We start from the raw sequence: 17335 nt of genomic DNA, 5'->3' as shown, positions 1-17335 counted from the left end.
AAAATTCCATGAAAACTCAATTTATCCTTTATTTATAGACCAGAATACATTAAGCTATGAAATAGGTGCATGAACAACGCAAAAATTAGAAACACTGGAAGGACAGGGGAGGGGAAGCCATCCTTTGGGGATTCAGCGAGCAGGAACTGCTGCTCCGGGGCCGAGGCCGGTTGCTCCACTGAGAGAGGTGGTTGCTGGAGCCTGCTCGGGCTCCTGGCTTTCCAAAGGTGCAGGTGACTCTTCTAGCTCCTGACAGAGAGTCAGAGCTGTGAGTATATCCTCCGCTGGCTCTGACATGGCATGTGGCCTAAGGGGCTCTTCAGGGACCTCCATAGCTAGGACTGGAGCCTGCTTTGGCTCTGGGGCTGCCAAGGGCACAGGTGGCTCTTGGAGCTTCTGACAGGGACTTAGAGCTGTGAGTCTGTCCTGCGCCGACTCCGACAGGGCAGGTGGCATCAGGGGCCCTTCAGGGACCTCTCTAGCTAGTGCTGGGGCCTGCTCTGGCTCCTGGCTTTCCAAAGGCGCAGGTGACTCTTGCACATCCTCACGGTGGATCAGAGCTCTGACCACCAGCTGCACTGGGCCCGACACGGCAGGTGACGTCCCTGCTCTTTTGAGTTGCTGAGCTCCAGCAGCAGTGATGGGGTTTTCCAGCTCAGGCTCTGAAGCTGCAGCAGGCAGCACAGTGGGAGCTGGGACTAGCTTTCGGCACGGTTCCGGATCTCGCTCTGGGGCCGCTGCTGTGGCTCCAAGAAGAGAAAGTGTGGTCATCATGATTGTCTTTCCATGTCCCTTCCAAATGAAGGCAACTTTGCCCACCACTCAATATTGTCTGAGTCTAAGAACCCGTCCCTGGGTGGTCTCCCCATATTGTAGCCCATGGGGACAGTGATCTGAGACCACTCCTTGCTCCCAGCCACACTGCAGTCTGCGGAGGCTTGCTCTGTGTGGCCCATTCTCTCCCCTCCACAGGCCTCCATCAGTCACCCCCAGGCCTCCTCACCCCCAGCCTCTGGCCCAGCGGGCTCGAGATGTCGCAGCCGAGAGAGGAGGAGCCAGGCACGTTGCTCCAGGTCTGAGCCTGGCACATTGAGCCTTGCGTACGCCAGTAGTGTCTTTAGGCAGGGAAATTCTGGGGGCTGGAAGAAATCTTCAGGGTAGTGGCCCAGCCAGGTGCCCAGGATGGAGGAGATGGCCCTGGGGACAGACAGGTGGGCAGAGGAGTCAGAGGACGGGGCACCTCCCACACGGATGCCCCAGGGAACCCCTGTGGGAACCTGGGCCCCTGGGTCCCCGGCTCCTGGCTGTCAGAGCCCATTCCTACTCCATGTCCACCTGTGATGTGGCAGTCCTGCCTGAGGCAGACCTGGTCACTGAGGAGGGGCTGGCCCAAAGCCTCTGTGAGTGGGAGCCCTTGACCCCTGGTGTGACCATTTCTGTCCTCGTCGTGGAAACTGGACGCCCTGCTCAGTCTCCCCGCCCACTTGCCGCGTGACTTCCACTGCACGTGGGCAGGGAGGGGTGGCGTGTCTGGCGTGGTCATTGCCCTCAGTGCACACTAGTGCTCTGTGACTATCCAACCAAGGAGGGAACAAAGGGACTCTGTCCCATCCCTGGCCTTCCCAGGACCCTCCCGATACCTCCCACTTCCCCTCCCGTGCCTACGTGCTGCCTCGTTCAGTAGGTGCCAGGAGAGGGTGTCCTTCCGTGGACACTAATCTCCCACTGGGTGGGGGACGTCCAGTCCCCGAGCCCTCCCTGGGTCTCCTCTGAGAACCTGCTGAGCACCCAGTGTCGACGTTCCACCAGATGTGTGGAAGCCATGCCCTTTGTTCTGGGTCCCAGGATTGGGGTAGAGACAGGGCTGGGAGGCGGCGGTGATGGGGAATGACACTGTTAGGGGCTGAGGCTGCCCTCCAGCCCCCTCTGCTCTCCCACAGTGCCCACACCCCACCCAGGGCTCTCCAGGATCCCTTTCCTCTTCTGCAGAAGAAGCCCTGAGACCTGGACCCTCCAACAGGAATTGCAGATGTGTGGGATGAGGGCCCAGCAGCCCCCAGACCACAGTCCCCTCGCTGCCCTCTCAAAGAAGGAAGGGCCCTGTGCATTAGCCAAAGCTCACTCACATGCCCCGCTGCTCCTGGGCTCCGCCGAGCTCGTCCCAGGAAGAGAGGACGCATCCGTAGCTAGAGGAGGCCGGAGGGGTGGTGGGGGGATCGCATGAAATGTCCTGTGAACCCTCCCTCTCATCATATCTAGTGTCACTGTCTGACTGCCGACTAGAATGGAGCCCTGGGGTGCTCCCGGGTGCTGTCTGCTGTGTGCGTGGGATCACAGTCAGCGCCCAGGGAAGCGTCTGCAGGTCTGCACCTAGAAGGGCATCCATCCTTTATGCTCGATGAATGGCAGGGCCCCCACCAGCCCCATCCCAGAGAGCTGGGTGGGCCTGGGGCCCCCTGCTCATCCCCGGGCATGCCTGCTCTGGTCTCACCCAGGACACAGAGCCCAGATGGAGTGTCCGATGTCCTTTTCCAAGGGGAAAAGAGCCCAGCTCAAGACCGTGGTGACGGTGAGGGCTGAGGCAGAGGCTTCTTCATGGGGAGCGGGACGATGGTCCACGAGCACGATCACAGCCCCTGTAGCGGACCTTTCCACAGGGCCAGGCACCCAGGTGTCCTTAGCCTACAGGACCCCACTGAGTCCCTGTAATAACTCTGCCCCAGTCCGAGGAGCCAACTGAGGCTCCGGGAAGTTGGGTGGCATTCCCCAGACTCCCAAGCACGAGGTGGGCAAATCCCACTGGGCTGTGGAGGGGCAGGGTGCTCACCTTGTCAACAGCTGGTCCAGCACCTCCTGGGTGGTAGCAAAAGCTCTGTATGTGGCCAGGAACGTGGAGACGTAGCTGAGGTCTCTGGCTAGGAAGGCGGGCAGCAGGTGTTCTACTCGCTTCTTCAGCAGCTCTGCCCGTTGGGGCCACACCACGCAGGTCCCATTGCTCTTCCCGGTTGAGGCCTTTCTAGCCTGAGGTGGGACAGGGGAGACAATGCGGTCTTCACTGCAGTCACCAGGAGGGTTGGGGGTTGGAGCCCAGAGCAAACCCCCAGGCTCTCGGTGACGTAGGCAAAGAGGTGGGACAGGAGGGCCCACAGTAGACAAAAGGAACAAGGTGCCTGGCTGGTTCCGTGGGTTCGGGGTCCGCCTCTTGGTTTCGGCTGAGGTCATGATGCGCGCGTCCTGAGATCGAGTCCATCCTCAGGCTTCGCACTTAGGGCGGGGTCTGCTTGAGGATCCTGTCTCTGCCTCTGTGTCTCCCACCCCCGTCTCTGTCTCTGTCTCTATCTCTGTCTGTGTCTCAAAAAAATACCTCATGCAGTCCTTTTAGGGAAAAGGGAGAATGGCAACAATAGGAGGATGTGACGTGGGGGGTGTGTGAATGGACGTTGGTATCTCAGGTCAGATCGTTAGCTGAGTATTGACAGCCTCTCCCTGCACTAAGGGCATCGTCCCTGTGATTTCTGACGATGTATCCCACGCTTGAGAACACAGAGACTGTTTCATGGGTGGGGGTGCTCAGCATTTTAGGGTACGTAGGATGTTCCGTGCAGCACTGTGAGTTGGCAACAGAAGGGAATCACATGAACGTCCTGCATCTGTGAAGGGCTCAATGGCTGCGGTAACTGATGGGCCTTCTGGAATGTTGTGCAGCACAAGGAGGCGCCTGCTCCGGACCCTGGAGGGGCCCCAGGGATGTGCTCCTTTACAACCAAAGGGCAGAGCAATAGGCATAGTACCGTGAGCCCCATGCCCCTTTGGGGAAAAGTCTCCCAACTCACCAGGATCTCGAGCAAGGGATGAGAGGTGGTTTAAGGTCGCTTTTCTGATATTCGTACAGATATGTGGATAGGGACTGTGCATCGGGCCAAGGCCGTGGCAGGGCCCTGAGGGCTGGTTTGGGGAGGGGATGGGGATCCGGGTTCACATGGGAGCAGGAGTCTAGGACGGAGCCCCGAGGAGCCCAGAGGCTGGTTTCTGGGATCTGGGTCCCTTTGTGCCGCATCGGTGCCCTGGGTGCTGGGTCCCTCCGGCACCTCCACTCACCCTGAGCAAGCGCTGGACTTTGTTGGCAGTAGGGGACTCCTTCCTGTCCTTCAAGGAGGTGGGGCAGGGGATCCCATCGTTCAGCTCCTGCCCCGTCTCCTGTGTGGAGCTCTGTAAAGACAGTGCCCGGCAGCCAGGCGGGAGGCCTCACAGGTCTGTCTGGCTGCCTTGGCTGGTCCTCAGCCCCAGGGGACTCCCTTCCAGACACACCACACCCCAGGATGCACGCAGCTCCACCATGGAGAGAAAAGTGACACAGCTCGAGGGCCTTGGATTCACTCTGGCCCTGGTGAGAGGCACCTCGGGAATCCTCTTTCCACCCTGCCCCCCCACCCCCCCGTGGCATCGGTGTGAACGTGAAGGCATCACCAGGGTATCCACTGCCCTGCAACCTCCTCCAGCCCAGGGCGGGACCTCCCCCACATACCCCTCTTTCCCTGAAACTGGGGGAATGGGGCTGCCCAGGGATGGCTCGGAGAGGTGGCCTGGCCTGGCCTAGGTCGCTCGGTATTACCTTCCGGCACCTCCTCGGAAAGGCCCTGAGGTGTCGGGGGCGCGGGTTGAGCCAGTGTCTGCAGCATGTGAAACGTCCCTCACCCCGGGGATTCTGGAAGCCAGAGCCCCGGAAAATGGGCACGCAGCAAGAGAACATCTTTCACTATCGAATGTCTCCGGCCAAGTGAGCCTGATACGGGACCGCACTAGAATGTGGGTGCCTGGTGACCGGGGTTCCGAGTTCCGTTGGGGTCGGTTATCAGGGAAGTGACTTCACTTCCTGGGATCCCCTCCCTGAGTCCACACCTGGACTAGCACCTGCACAGACAGTGCTCTGGGCTGCCGACTGCTCATCCCCTTTCTGCATGCCATGCCAAATGTGTACCCAGTGACACCAACACAACCCTCTCCACAGGCCCCAGGGAAGGTCTGGGTACAGCCAGGGCCCCAGCTTGGAAACACCCCTGGGCTCTGATGCAACTCTCCATCTTCCCTGTTTTGGACCCCGGAGAAGCCGTTGTGCCTGTCAGGGATGGTCTGTGTCTTGCCTGTGCGATAGGGATTATTCCAGCGTGTACGTCTTGCAGAAGTCCACAGGCATAGGTGGGATACCATCTAAGAAATTGGGGGAGTGGTGTCGCACGTAGGGAATACCTGCCACCACATTTTCTTCCTTTCTCACCTTCTCTGAGTCTGTAGCTCCTCCGATCCCACCCACGGTCCCTAGCGTTGTGTGTGTGTCTGTGCACATGTGTGTGCCCCAGTACTCCTATTGTGCAGGCCCAGTCCCACCTAGGGGTGGATGGGAAATAGCTTTCCCAGGTCTTAGGCTTTCTAATTTCCAAGGCAAACCCTGCAGAAGCTATTGGAGCCTTGGCTTAGAGGGGCTGAGCCCACCCTTACCCCTAGACGCTGCCAGTCGTGTGTCACGAGCCATCCCTCCTTTCCTCTGGGTGTCATGTGGGCAGGGGTGCCGTCAGTGGGTTGCCCTGGCCTGGGCTCCTCCTCAGACAGGTACGTGCTGGGATGCCTCCTGCCTGGGATGTCGATGCTTCTTCCCACCCCCATACCATCTCCAGGTCTACAGCCAGTTCCAGAACACCACCTCTTCCCGAGCTCCCAGTGAGTAGCTAGGTTCAGCCATGGCCCCACCTTTGAGGACACTCGGAGAGCTGGGTTCAGGCCTGGTTCTGCCTTCTTACCAGTCTGTGATTCTGGGCAAGGCACGGACCCTGCTAGGGTCTTCCCCTTGTTGCAGAGGCCGTCTCTTACGTAACTGACTTTATTTTAGTTGAAAGATTTTCTGTGTTGGTTTGAGAGACAGAGTGTGGGGGGTGGGGAGGATAGAGGGAGAGGGGAGACAGAATCTCAAGCCGACTCTGTGCTGAGTGTGATGCCCAATGCTGGTCTTGATCCCAAGACCCTGAATTCGTGACCTGAGTCCAGATCACGAGTCAGAAGCTTAAGCAACTGAGCCACCCAGGCGCCCTGGCAAAAGAACACTTTCGATATATTTCCAGGCAATGCAGGGAAGTGACTAGTGCAAGAGGGAAGACAAACATGGGGGACTCTGCATTTCCCTCACTTAACTGCCTAAAGAGATTTAGTTTCTAGTCTATGGGTCAGGGATGAAGAATACAGGCGAAGCTCAGCCATTTCCATGAGTTGGAGACAGCAAGATGGAAATTTGGAGAAGTCGATATGGCTGTGGTTTACAGTACAGAATACTGAGGAGAGCTGCACAGAGAAAGAGGACCTCAGAAAGCCATCTAGGATCACTTTTGAGTTTTCATAGAATTCCTCAATAGGGCACCTGTGTGAGGAACGTATGTGGTGTGGGGAAAATAATAGCCCAGGGGAAGCAGAGAGGAAAATGTCACTAGCCTTCACACACAACCAGGAAAAGTCTGTGCTACCAGCAGCAGGCAGAGTGGAAAACCTCGTAATTCGTGGGACATTGCAAAGAGAGCTCAGAATACCAACAGAACAATAGCAAAATATATTGAAGACTACTGTGATACCCCCTAACAAACCTTTGGAAAGCTAGTCTGGAAGGATAAAATAGTTCTCCAGGAACCTCACCATCAGAACAATCCTCAAGAGTATGTGTAGAAATATAAGCAATAGTTAATATCTAACAATTAATATTCACAATACCTGCCTTCCAACCAAAGATTACCAGGATGCAAAGAAGGAGAAAAGTTCACCTCGTACTGAGGAGAAAGATTAAACAATAGAAACCTACCCAGAAATGAAAAAGAGGATGGAAGTATTGCACATGCACTTGCAAACAACTGTTAGAAAGAGGTTTTATATACGTAAGAATGTACACAAAGGATGAAGTGAAACAGAGATATAGAAAATATGAAAACAAGGAAAACCCAACTTCTGGAGCTGAAGAGTAGCACGTCTAAGATGAAAAATGTAGTAGATGGGCTTTCTTTCACGTTAGACACTACATAGCAAAAAGAGAGAGAGAGAGACAGAGAGAGAACTTGAATGCATGATCATAGCAGTTGTCCAGAATAAAGCAGAGAAAAGGAAGGGTGCAAACCACGCCGTGCACACAAACACTAGAGTAGGTGTGAGCTTTGTAGCAATTTCAAGTGGCCTGGTAGATAAGAAATTGGCTGAGGTACAGAAAAAAAAAAATGTTTGAAGAAGTAATGTCTGATTATTATCTGAATTGCATGAACCCTCTACACCCATAGATTCAAGAATTCAGGAATCCAGCCAACAAAACCCCCAAACATAAGGATCATGGAAAAAAACCCCTCCTTATCAACCTACATCCTAATAAAATTGCTTAAGACCAATGCTAAAGAAAAAAATCTAAAAAGCAGATGGAGATGAGTCCATTGCATTACCTGTCACGTCCCTAATTGTGTAGATGGTCTCTGTTTCTTTCTGGTCTGTGTTACTCTTGGAGTCTCTCTTCCCTTACAGGATCCCCCTTCCTATTTCTTGCAGGGTGGTTTAGCGGCCAAATCCTTTGAGTTTCTTTCTGTCCTGGAAGCTCTTTATCTCTGCTCCTATTCGGAATGACTCCTTGCTGGATAAAGTATTCTTGGCTGCATGTTTTTCTCATTTAGTACCCTGACTCGATCACGCCAGCCCTTTCTGGTGTGCCAGGTCTCTGTGGATAGGTATGTGGCTAGTCTAATGTGCTTACCCCTGTCGGTGAAGACCCCCTTGTCTCGAGCTGCTTTCAGGATTTTCTCTTTCTGTCTGAAATTGCAAACGTCACTAGTATATGTTAGGGTGTTCCTCTATTCTTATGGATTTGGGGAAGAGTCCTCTCTACCTCTTGGACTTGAATGCCTGTTTCCCTCCCAGATTAGGGAAGTTCTCAGCTACGATCCACACAGATAGATCTTCTGTCCCTCTGTGTCTTCTCCCTCAGGGCCAGAAGTAATTCCAATATTGTTTCCTTTTGTGGCATCACTGATTTTTCGATTCCTCCACCCATGGTCCATTCGTTGGCTTTCTCTCTTTTCCTCAGCTTCCTTCCTTTCCATCAGCTTGTCTTTGGTGTCACTGACTCTGTCTTCTGCCTCATTGACCCTAGCCGTTAGAGCATCCACATCCAATGTAGACTGCATCTCAGTTAGAGCCTTTTGAATGTGGGCCTGATTCGATTTCATTTCTGCACTATGAGAGTCTCTCGTGTCATTTGTCCTTTTTTCAAGCCCAGCTAGCAACTTTGTAATTGTCATCCTGAGTTCCAGCTCTGACATGTTACTTAAAACCGTATGCATTAGATCAGTGGCAGAGAGTGTTACCCCTGGCTCTTTCTTTTGCTGTGAATCCCTCCCTCTAGTCACTTTTCCCAGAGAAGAATGGATGGGGGAGAGAGAGATTGGGATCTCACAGGGTGGACAAAACAGGGTGATCCACTTGGTCCCGATTGTCTTTTGGTCTGTGTGTTGGAAGTCACTAAATCCCAAAATTGTAAAGAAAGCCAAACTCATATATATATAGCGAAAGGAATCCAAAAATGAGGACTATAGGAGCGCCTGGGTGGCACAGCGGTTAAGCGTCTGCCTTCGGCTCAGGGCGTGATCCCGGCAATCTGGGATCGAGCCCCACATCAGGCTCTTCTGCTATGAGCCTGCTTCTTCCTCTCCCACTCCCCCTGCTTGTGTTCCCTCTCTCGCTGCCTGTCTCTATCTCTGTCGAATAAATAAATAAAATCTATAAAAAAAAAAGACTCTCTTTAAAAAAAAAAAAACAAGAAAACAAAAATGAAGAATATATGTATAAAATGTCAATGTAAAAAGTGACAGTTCAGAAAAGATTGAAAAATGAAGAGTTGCTAAACTTAAAAAAAAAGTAGTTGGAAAGGGAAAAAAAGAGGGAAAAAAAAATGGAAAATTTTGAATGGAGAGAGAAATGAATCATGAGAAAAAGCCTCAAGCTCTAGGTGCTATTTTCCCCTAGCGCTGGAGTTTGGCCATCCTCTTTGGTCTGTAAACTTGCTGTTCACTTGTTCTTTCACCTCGTTTTCGGGGGGCGGGGGCCTAGTGCGCTGATTCTCAGGTGTTTTTGCCTGGACGGGGATGCACTGCCCCTTGCCAGGGGGCCCGGTGGGGCTCAGGGTCAGCTGGTTGCTCTGTGTGCCTTGTGTTCCCAGAGGGCTTTCCCTGCCTCTTGAAAGGGTGAGAATAAAAACGGCCGCCCTCATCTGTAGGCGCAGAGGTGTGATGCTGTTGTGCACCAAGTTCTGTAGACTTCTGCGGTGCTCCCCACACCAAAGCTCCTTGGGGAAGGCGGAGGGTCACAGCGTTTCTGTCCTTTGCAGGGCTCCCAGGTGGAGAGCTTCCGATCAAGTGGACTCCCCGTCAACCGACTTTGTGCAAGGAGAGGGATCTCTCCCTTCTCCTCACTTGTGTCTGGAGCAGGAAGCGTAGGCACCGCTCTCACAACAACTGAACTGCAGGGTTATCAAGAATTGGGGCTGGCAGGGGCAGGGCGGTCACTGCTGGAGGAGCCTGAGGGGTGTGGAGGGGCTATGCCCAGTGCCAAAGCTGCCGGTTGAGGCTCTGTCCATCCTGCAGCTTCCATGAGCACCCAGTGTGCTTTGGAAATGAGGAGGTTGTGGAATACAGGTGAGGTTCAGTGGGGGTGGAATCTGGAGCCGACGACCAGGAAAGAATTCTTGAGACGTCTTTGGTGCAAAATTGGTGGTTTATGACAGGACCCATGGCAGAAAGAGATGCTGCCCTGGCTTGTGAGGGGTGGCTGATGGTAGACTATGGGGTTGGGAGAAGGTAAGGAAAAAGGGAGGTTGAGATAATACTTGCATATGTGAAAGAAGACTCACAAGGTACAGAGGCCTTGCCATTGTCTAGGGAAGGTGGTTTTGCCCTCTAGCAAGGCATGAACATTAAGACGGTTGGGAACTTCCTGGAGGCTGCAGAGTATAAGGACATTTCATTGCATCTACTTTCCCTTCAGGAAGCTAAGTTATTGATAGAAATGCTTGGTTCTTGTAAACTGCTAAGACATTGGGAAACTGAGGGAGACTTAAGTCTTGCAGGATTGTGGTGTCTATAGGTTAACTATTTTTGCCCTTTAGGGCAGCCAGGAGTGCCTGAGGAATGTCACGTACACCCCATGGTGGGGGTGTGTGTGGGGTGTCAATTCCGGCTTTGTCCTCAGCTAGCCTTCTCTTCCCTCCTCAGTAAAGGTCCCCCCTGTTCACAGAGGTTCAAGCAGTTCTTGCTGTTGCCACCTAGTGGACATATGGATGAATACATTCAGGTCATGTCTGTGACTCACTGACCTGAGCTGCCATGAGAGCTTGGTTCCTTCCTGGGAGGACAAGGCCCAAAAAGGATGGACCCGGAGCAAGCAGACAAGTGTGGCCCGGCCGACGCCCCTCTGCTGGCCTGGAAGCAGGACCCGGTTGCTCTACTTAGAAGCTGAGTTCTAGAGCAGGAGGGGCTGGAGTGGCTGGGGTGTGTCCCGGGATGGGGTCTGGATGAGGGGTGTTCCAGGACGGGTGTGTGTGTGTGTGTGTGTGTGTGTGTGTGTGTGTGTGTGGTGGGGCAGGGATGCTTGTGGAGGGAGGATCCATGAGGGCGGTATGGACAGGCTCTTCCCTGCTCCACGGGTCCCGCCCAGGTAGCCTGATGGCCTCACTGTGGGCTTGTCTTCCTCATGATTTCAGGGTTCATCTCTAGTCTCCGGGGACCCTCCTTTCCCGAGCAAGGCTCCACGGAAAGAAAGAGAGTATAGATAGAGGACCCTGCAGCCAATACTCCCACAATGGGACTAAAGTGTGTTCCAGAAATTGTGCTTTTAGGAAACAGTCCTAAAGCAAAAGAGATTTAGGGCACATTGTACTCTTCACTTTAAGGATGAGACTCCAAGAATTGGAGATGTCTCAATTGTTCGGCAGGTGGTGCTGCTGAGTAAATGATGTGTAGCCCCTGAGAATGCAGAAGGGGACAGGAGGAGCAGTGCCTGTCCCCTGTGGGGACCTCAGGCCGCACAAGAGCCCAGCTGTGGAACCCTCCCTGCCCCACCCTATCCCACACACAGGCAAACCCCCTCCCCCCACACACTCACCCATACACTCCAAGGGAAAGGACTGGAAGAGGGCCGCCATGTGTTATGGGCTATCGTGATAGAAGGTAGAAGGAATGTGGCTTCCTTTCTTCATATTTACATCACTATTTTACTAACAAAACGTAATCTGGCTAAAACCTTAGAGAACTTTTTAATTACCTGATATGTTTGTAATAAAGCGGAAGATTTAATATGCAGTCTTAATATTTTTCTAATATGCCCATTAGAATCATTGAAACCTGGCCTATCCAGGAAAATGAAAGATTTTGAAGGTGTCTCATGAACCCAGATATTTCTGGCTCTTGGGACACACTTACAAAAGGGAAGCCTATCCCAGATCATGAAAACATTTCATTTTGGGGCTTCACATGCGCACTATTGTATCAGGACTATTCCTTTGTAGTTAAATGGGGTTTTTTGTTTGTTTGTTTGTTTCTGTTTCTGGTTTTGTTTGTTTTTTAAGAGAAAAAAACTGAAAAAAAATATGAATCACTCATAGGTTACGTAGCTAGATACAAAAAGGGCACACCGTCTGATCCCACACACATGAAAACCCAGAAGAAGCAACTCACAGAGGCGGAGAGGGCAGCCGTGGCTGCAGGGACTGGGCTGAGGGAATGAACAGTATCTGACGAGTGGCACGGGAGTCTCTGGGAGGGAAATACTGTAGAAGGACAAGGCTGTGAAACACTCTGTACCTAATGACACCCGGAAGTACAATGTAAAAGGATCAGAGTAAAATTCCATGAAAACTCAATTTATCCTTTATTTATAGACCAGAATATATTAAGCTATGAAATAGGTGCATGAACAACGCAAAAATTAGGAACACTGGAAGGACAGGGGAGGGGAAGCCATCCTTTGGGGATTCAGCGAGCAGGAACTGCTGCTCCGGGGCCGAGGCCGGTTGCTCCACTGAGAGAGGTGGTTGCTGGAGCCTGCTCGGGCTCCTGGCTTTCCAAAGGTGCAGGTGACTCTTCTAGCTCCTGACAGAGAGTCAGAGCTGTGAGTATATCCTCCGCTGGCTCTGACATGGCATGTGGCCTAAGGGGCTCTTCAGGGACCTCCATAGCTAGGACTGGAGCCTGCTTTGGCTCTGGGGCTGCCAAGGGCACAGGTGGCTCTTGGAGCTTCTGACAGGGACTTAGAGCTGTGAGTCTGTCCTGCGCCGACTCCGACAGGGCAGGTGGCATCAGGGGCCCTTCAGGGACCTCTCTAGCTAGTGCTGGGGCCTGCTCTGGCTCCTGGCTTTCCAAAGGCGCAGGTGACTCTTGCACATCCTCACGGTGGATCAGAGCCCTGACCACCAGCTCCACTGGGCCCGACACGGCAGGTGACATCCCTGCTCTTTTGAGTTGCTGAGCTCCAGCAGCAGTGATGGGGTTTTCCAGCTCAGGCTCTGAAGCTGCAGCAGGCAGCACAGTGGGAGCTGGGACTAGCTTTCGGCACGGTTCCGGATCTCGCTCTGGGGCCGCTGCTGTGGCTCCAAGAAGAGAAAGTGTGGTCATCATGATTGTCTTTCCATGTCCCTTCCAAATGAAGGCAACTTTGCCCACCACTCAATATTGTCTGAGTCTAAGAACCCGTCCCTGGGTGGTCTCCCCATATTGTAGCCCATGGGGACAGTGATCTGAGACCACTCCTTGCTCCCAGCCACACTGCAGTCTGCGGAGGCTTGCTCTGTGTGGCCCATTCTCTCCCCTCCACAGGCCTCCATCAGTCACCCCCAGGCCTCCTCACCCCCAGCCTCTGGCCCAGCGGGCTCGAGATGTCGCAGCCGAGAGAGGAGGAGCCAGGCACGTTGCTCCAGGTCTGAGCCTGGCACATTGAGCCTTGCGTACGCCAGTAGTGTCTTTAGGCAGGGAAATTCTGGGGGCTGGAAGAAATCTTCAGGGTAGTGGCCCAGCCAGGTGCCCAGGATGGAGGAGATGGCCCTGGGGACAGACAGGTGGGCAGAGGAGTCAGAGGACGGGGCACCTCCCACACGGATGCCCCAGGGAACCCCTGTGGGAACCTGGGCCCCTGGGTCCCCGGCTCCTGGCTGTCAGAGCCCATTCCTACTCCATGTCCACCTGTGATGTGGCAGTCCTGCCTGAGGCAGACCTGGTCACTGAGGAGGGGCTGGCCCAAAGCCTCTGTGAGTGGGAGCCCTTGACCCCTGGTGTGACCATTTCTGTCCTCGTCGTGGAAACTGGACGCCCTGCTCAGTCTCCCCGCCCACTTGCCGCGTGACTTCCACTGCACGTGGGCAGGGAGGGGTGGCGTGTCTGGCGTGGTCATTGCCCTCAGTGCACACTAGTGCTCTGTGACTATCCAACCAAGGAGGGAACAAAGGGACTCTGTCCCATCCCTGGCCTTCCCAGGACCCTCCCGATACCTCCCACTTCCCCTCCCGTGCCTACGTGCTGCCTCGTTCAGTAGGTGCCAGGAGAGGGTGTCCTTCCGTGGACACTAATCTCCCACTGGGTGGGGGACGTCCAGTCCCCGAGCCCTCCCTGGGTCTCCTCTGAGTACCTGGTGAGCACCCAGTGTCGACGTTCCACCAGATGTGTGGAAGCCATGCCCTTTGTTCTGGGTCCCAGGATTGGGGTAGAGACAGGGCTGGGAGGCGGCGGTGATGGGGAATGACACTGTTAGGGGCTGAGGCTGCCCTCCAGCCCCCTCTGCTCTCCCACAGTGCCCACACCCCACCCAGGGCTCTCCAGGATCCCTTTCCTCTTCTGCAGAAGAAGCCCTGAGACCTGGACCCTCCAACAGGAATTGCAGATGTGTGGGATGAGGGTCTAGCAGCCCCCAGACCACAGTCCCCTCGCTGCCCTCTCAAAGAAGGAAGGGCCCTGTGCATTAGCCAAAGCTCACTCACATGCCCCGCTGCTCCTGGGCTCCGCCGATCTCGTCCCAGGAAGAGAGGACGCATCCGTAGCTAGAGGAGGCCGGAGGGGTGGTGGGGGGATCGCATGAAATGTCCTGTGAACCCTCCCTCTCATCATATCTAGTGTCACTGTCTGACTGCCGACTAGAATGGAGCCCTGGGGTGCTCCCGGGTGCTGTCTGCTGTGTGCGTGGGATCACAGTCAGCGCCCAGGGAAGCGTCTGCAGGTCTGCACCTAGAAGGGCATCCATCCTTTATGCTCGATGAATGGCAGGGCCCCCACCAGCCCCATCCCAGAGAGCTGAGTGGGCCTGGGGCCCCCTGCTCATCCCCGGGCATGCCTGCTCTGGTCTCACCCAGGACACAGAGCCCAGATGGAGTGTCCGATGTCCTTTTCCAAGGGGAAAAGAGCCCAGCTCAAGACCATGGTGACGGTGAGGGCTGAGGCAGAGGCTTCTTCATGGGGAGCGGGACGATGGTCCACGAGCACGACCACAGCCCCTGTAGCGGACCTTTCCACAGGGCCAGGCACCCAGGTGTCCTTAGCCTACAGGACCCCACTGAGTCCCTGTAATAACTCTGCCCCAGTCCGAGGAGCCAACTGAGGCTCCGGGAAGTTGGGTGGCATTCCCCAGACTCCCAAGCAGGAGGTGGGCAAATCCCACTGGGCTGTGGAGGGGCAGGGTGCTCACCTTGTCAACAGCTGGTCCAGCACCTCCTGGGTGGTAGCAAAAGCTCTGTATGTGGCCAGGAACGTGGAGACGTAGCTGAGGTCTCTGGCTAGGAAGGCGGGCAGCAGGTGTTCTACTCGCTTCTTCAGCAGCTCTGCCCGTTGGGGCCACACCACGCAGGTCCCATTGCTCTTCCTGGTTGAGGCCTTTCTAGCCTGAGGTGGGACAGGGGAGACAATGCGGTCTTCACTGCGGTCACCAATAGGGTTGGGGGTTGGAGCCCAGAGCAAACCCCCAGGCTCTCGGTGACGTAGGCAAAGAGGTGGGACAGGAGGGCCCACAGTAGACAAAAGGAGCAAGGTGCCTGGCTGGTTCCGTGGGTTCGGGGTCCGCCTCTTGGTTTCGGCTGAGGTCATGATGCGCGCGTCCTGAGATCGAGTCCATCCTCAGGCTTCGCACTTAGGGCGGGGTCTGCTTGAGGATCCCGTCTCTGCCTCTGTGTCTCCCACCCCCGTCTCTGTCTCTGTCTCTATCTCTGTCTGTGTCTCAAAAAAATACCTCATGCAATCCTTTTAGGGAAAAGGGAGAATGGCAACAATAGGAGGATGTGAGGTGGGGGGGGTGTGAACGGACGTTGCTATCTCAGGTCAGATCGTTAGCTGAGTATTGACAGCCTTTCCCTGCACTAAGGGCATCGTCCCTGTGATTTCTGACGATGTATCCCACGCTTGAGAACACAGAGACTGTTTCATGGGTGGGGGTGCTCAGCATTTTAGGGTACGTAGGATGTTCCGTGCAGCACTGTGAGTTGGCAACAGAAGGGAATCACATGAACGTCCTGCATCTGTGAAGGGCTCAATGGCTGCGGTAACTGATGGGCCTTCTGGAATGTTGTGCAGCACAAGGAGGCGCCTGCTCCGGACCCTGGAGGGGCCCCAGGGATGTGCTCCTTTACAACCAAAGGGCAGAGCAATAGGCATAGTACCGTGAGCCCCATGCCCCTTTGGGGAAAAGTCTCCCAACTCACCAGGATCTCGAGCAAGGGATGAGAGGTGGTTTAAGGTCGCTTTTCTGATATTCGTACAGATATGTGGATAGGGACTGTGCATCGGGCCAAGGCCGTGGCAGGGCCCTGAGGGCTGGTTTGGGGAGGGGATGGGGATCCGGGTTCACATGGGAGCAGGAGTCTAGGACGGAGCCCCGAGGAGCCCAGAGGCTGGTTTCTGGGATCTGGGTCCCTTTGTGCCGCATCGGTGCCCTGGGTGCTGGGTCCCTCCGGCACCTCCACTCACCCTGAGCCAGCGCTGGACTTTGTTGGCAGTAGGGGACTCCTTCCTGTCCTTCAAGGAGGTGGGGCAGGGGATCCCATCGTTCAGCTCCTGCCCCGTCTCCTGTGTGGAGCTCTGTAAAGACAGTGCCCGGCAGCCAGGCGGGAGGCCTCACAGGTCTGTCTGGCTGCCTTGGCTGGTCCTCAGCCCCAGGGGACTCCCTTCCAGACACACCACACCCCAGGATGCACGCAGCTCCACCATGGAGAGAAAAGTGACACAGCTCGAGGGCCTTGGATTCACTCTGGCCCTGGTGAGAGGCACCTCGGGAATCCTCTTTCCACCCTGCCCCCCCCACCCCCCCGTGGCATCGGTGTGAACGTGAAGGCATCACCAGGGTATCCACTGCCCTGCAACCTCCTCCAGCCCAGGGCGGGACCTCCCCCACATACCCCTCTTTCCCTGAAACTGGGGGAATGGGGCTGCCCAGGGATGGCTCGGAGAGGTGGCCTGGCCTGGCCTAGGTCGCTCGGTATTACCTTCCGGCACCTCCTCGGAAAGGCCCTGAGGTGTCGGGGGCGCGGGTTGAGCCAGTGTCTGCAGCATGTGAAACGTCCCTCACCCCGGGGATTCTGGAAGCCAGAGCCCCGGAAAATGGGCACGCAGCAAGAGAACATCTTTCACTATCGAATGTCTCCGGCCAAGTGAGCCTGATACGGGACCGCACTAGAATGTGGGTGCCTGGTGACCGGGGTTCCGAGTTCCGTTGGGGTCGGTTATCAGGGAAGTGACTTCACTTCCTGGGATCCCCTCCCTGAGTCCACACCTGGACTAGCACCTGCACAGACAGTGCTCTGGGCTGCCGACTGCTCATCCCCTTTCTGCATGCCATGCCAAATGTGTACCCAGTGACACCAACACAACCCTCTCCACAGGCCCCAGGGAAGGTCTGGGTACAGCCAGGGCCCCAGCTTGGAAACACCCCTGGGCTCTGATGCAACTCTCCATCTTCCCTGTTTTGGACCCCGGAGAAGCCGTTGTGCCTGTCAGGGATGGTCTGTGTCTTGCCTGTGCGATAGGGATTATTCCAGCGTGTACGTCTTGCAGAAGTCCACAGGCATAGGTGGGATACCATCTAAGAAATTGGGGGAGTGGTGTCGCACGTAGGGAATACCTGCCACCACATTTTCTTCCTTTCTCACCTTCTCTGAGTCTGTAGCTCCTCCGATCCCACCCACGGTCCCTAGCGTTGTGTGTGTGTCTGTGCACATGTGTGTGCCCCAGTACTCCTATTGTGCAGGCCCAGTCCCACCTAGGGGTGGATGGGAAATAGCTTTCCCAGGTCTTAGGCTTTCTAA

The sequence above is a fragment of the Ursus arctos genome, unplaced genomic scaffold, assembly GCF_023065955.2.
Source record: "Ursus arctos isolate Adak ecotype North America unplaced genomic scaffold, UrsArc2.0 scaffold_27, whole genome shotgun sequence".
In the NCBI taxonomy this organism is placed as follows: domain Eukaryota; kingdom Metazoa; phylum Chordata; class Mammalia; order Carnivora; family Ursidae; genus Ursus; species Ursus arctos.
Note: the sequence above shows the minus strand (reverse complement) of the source record.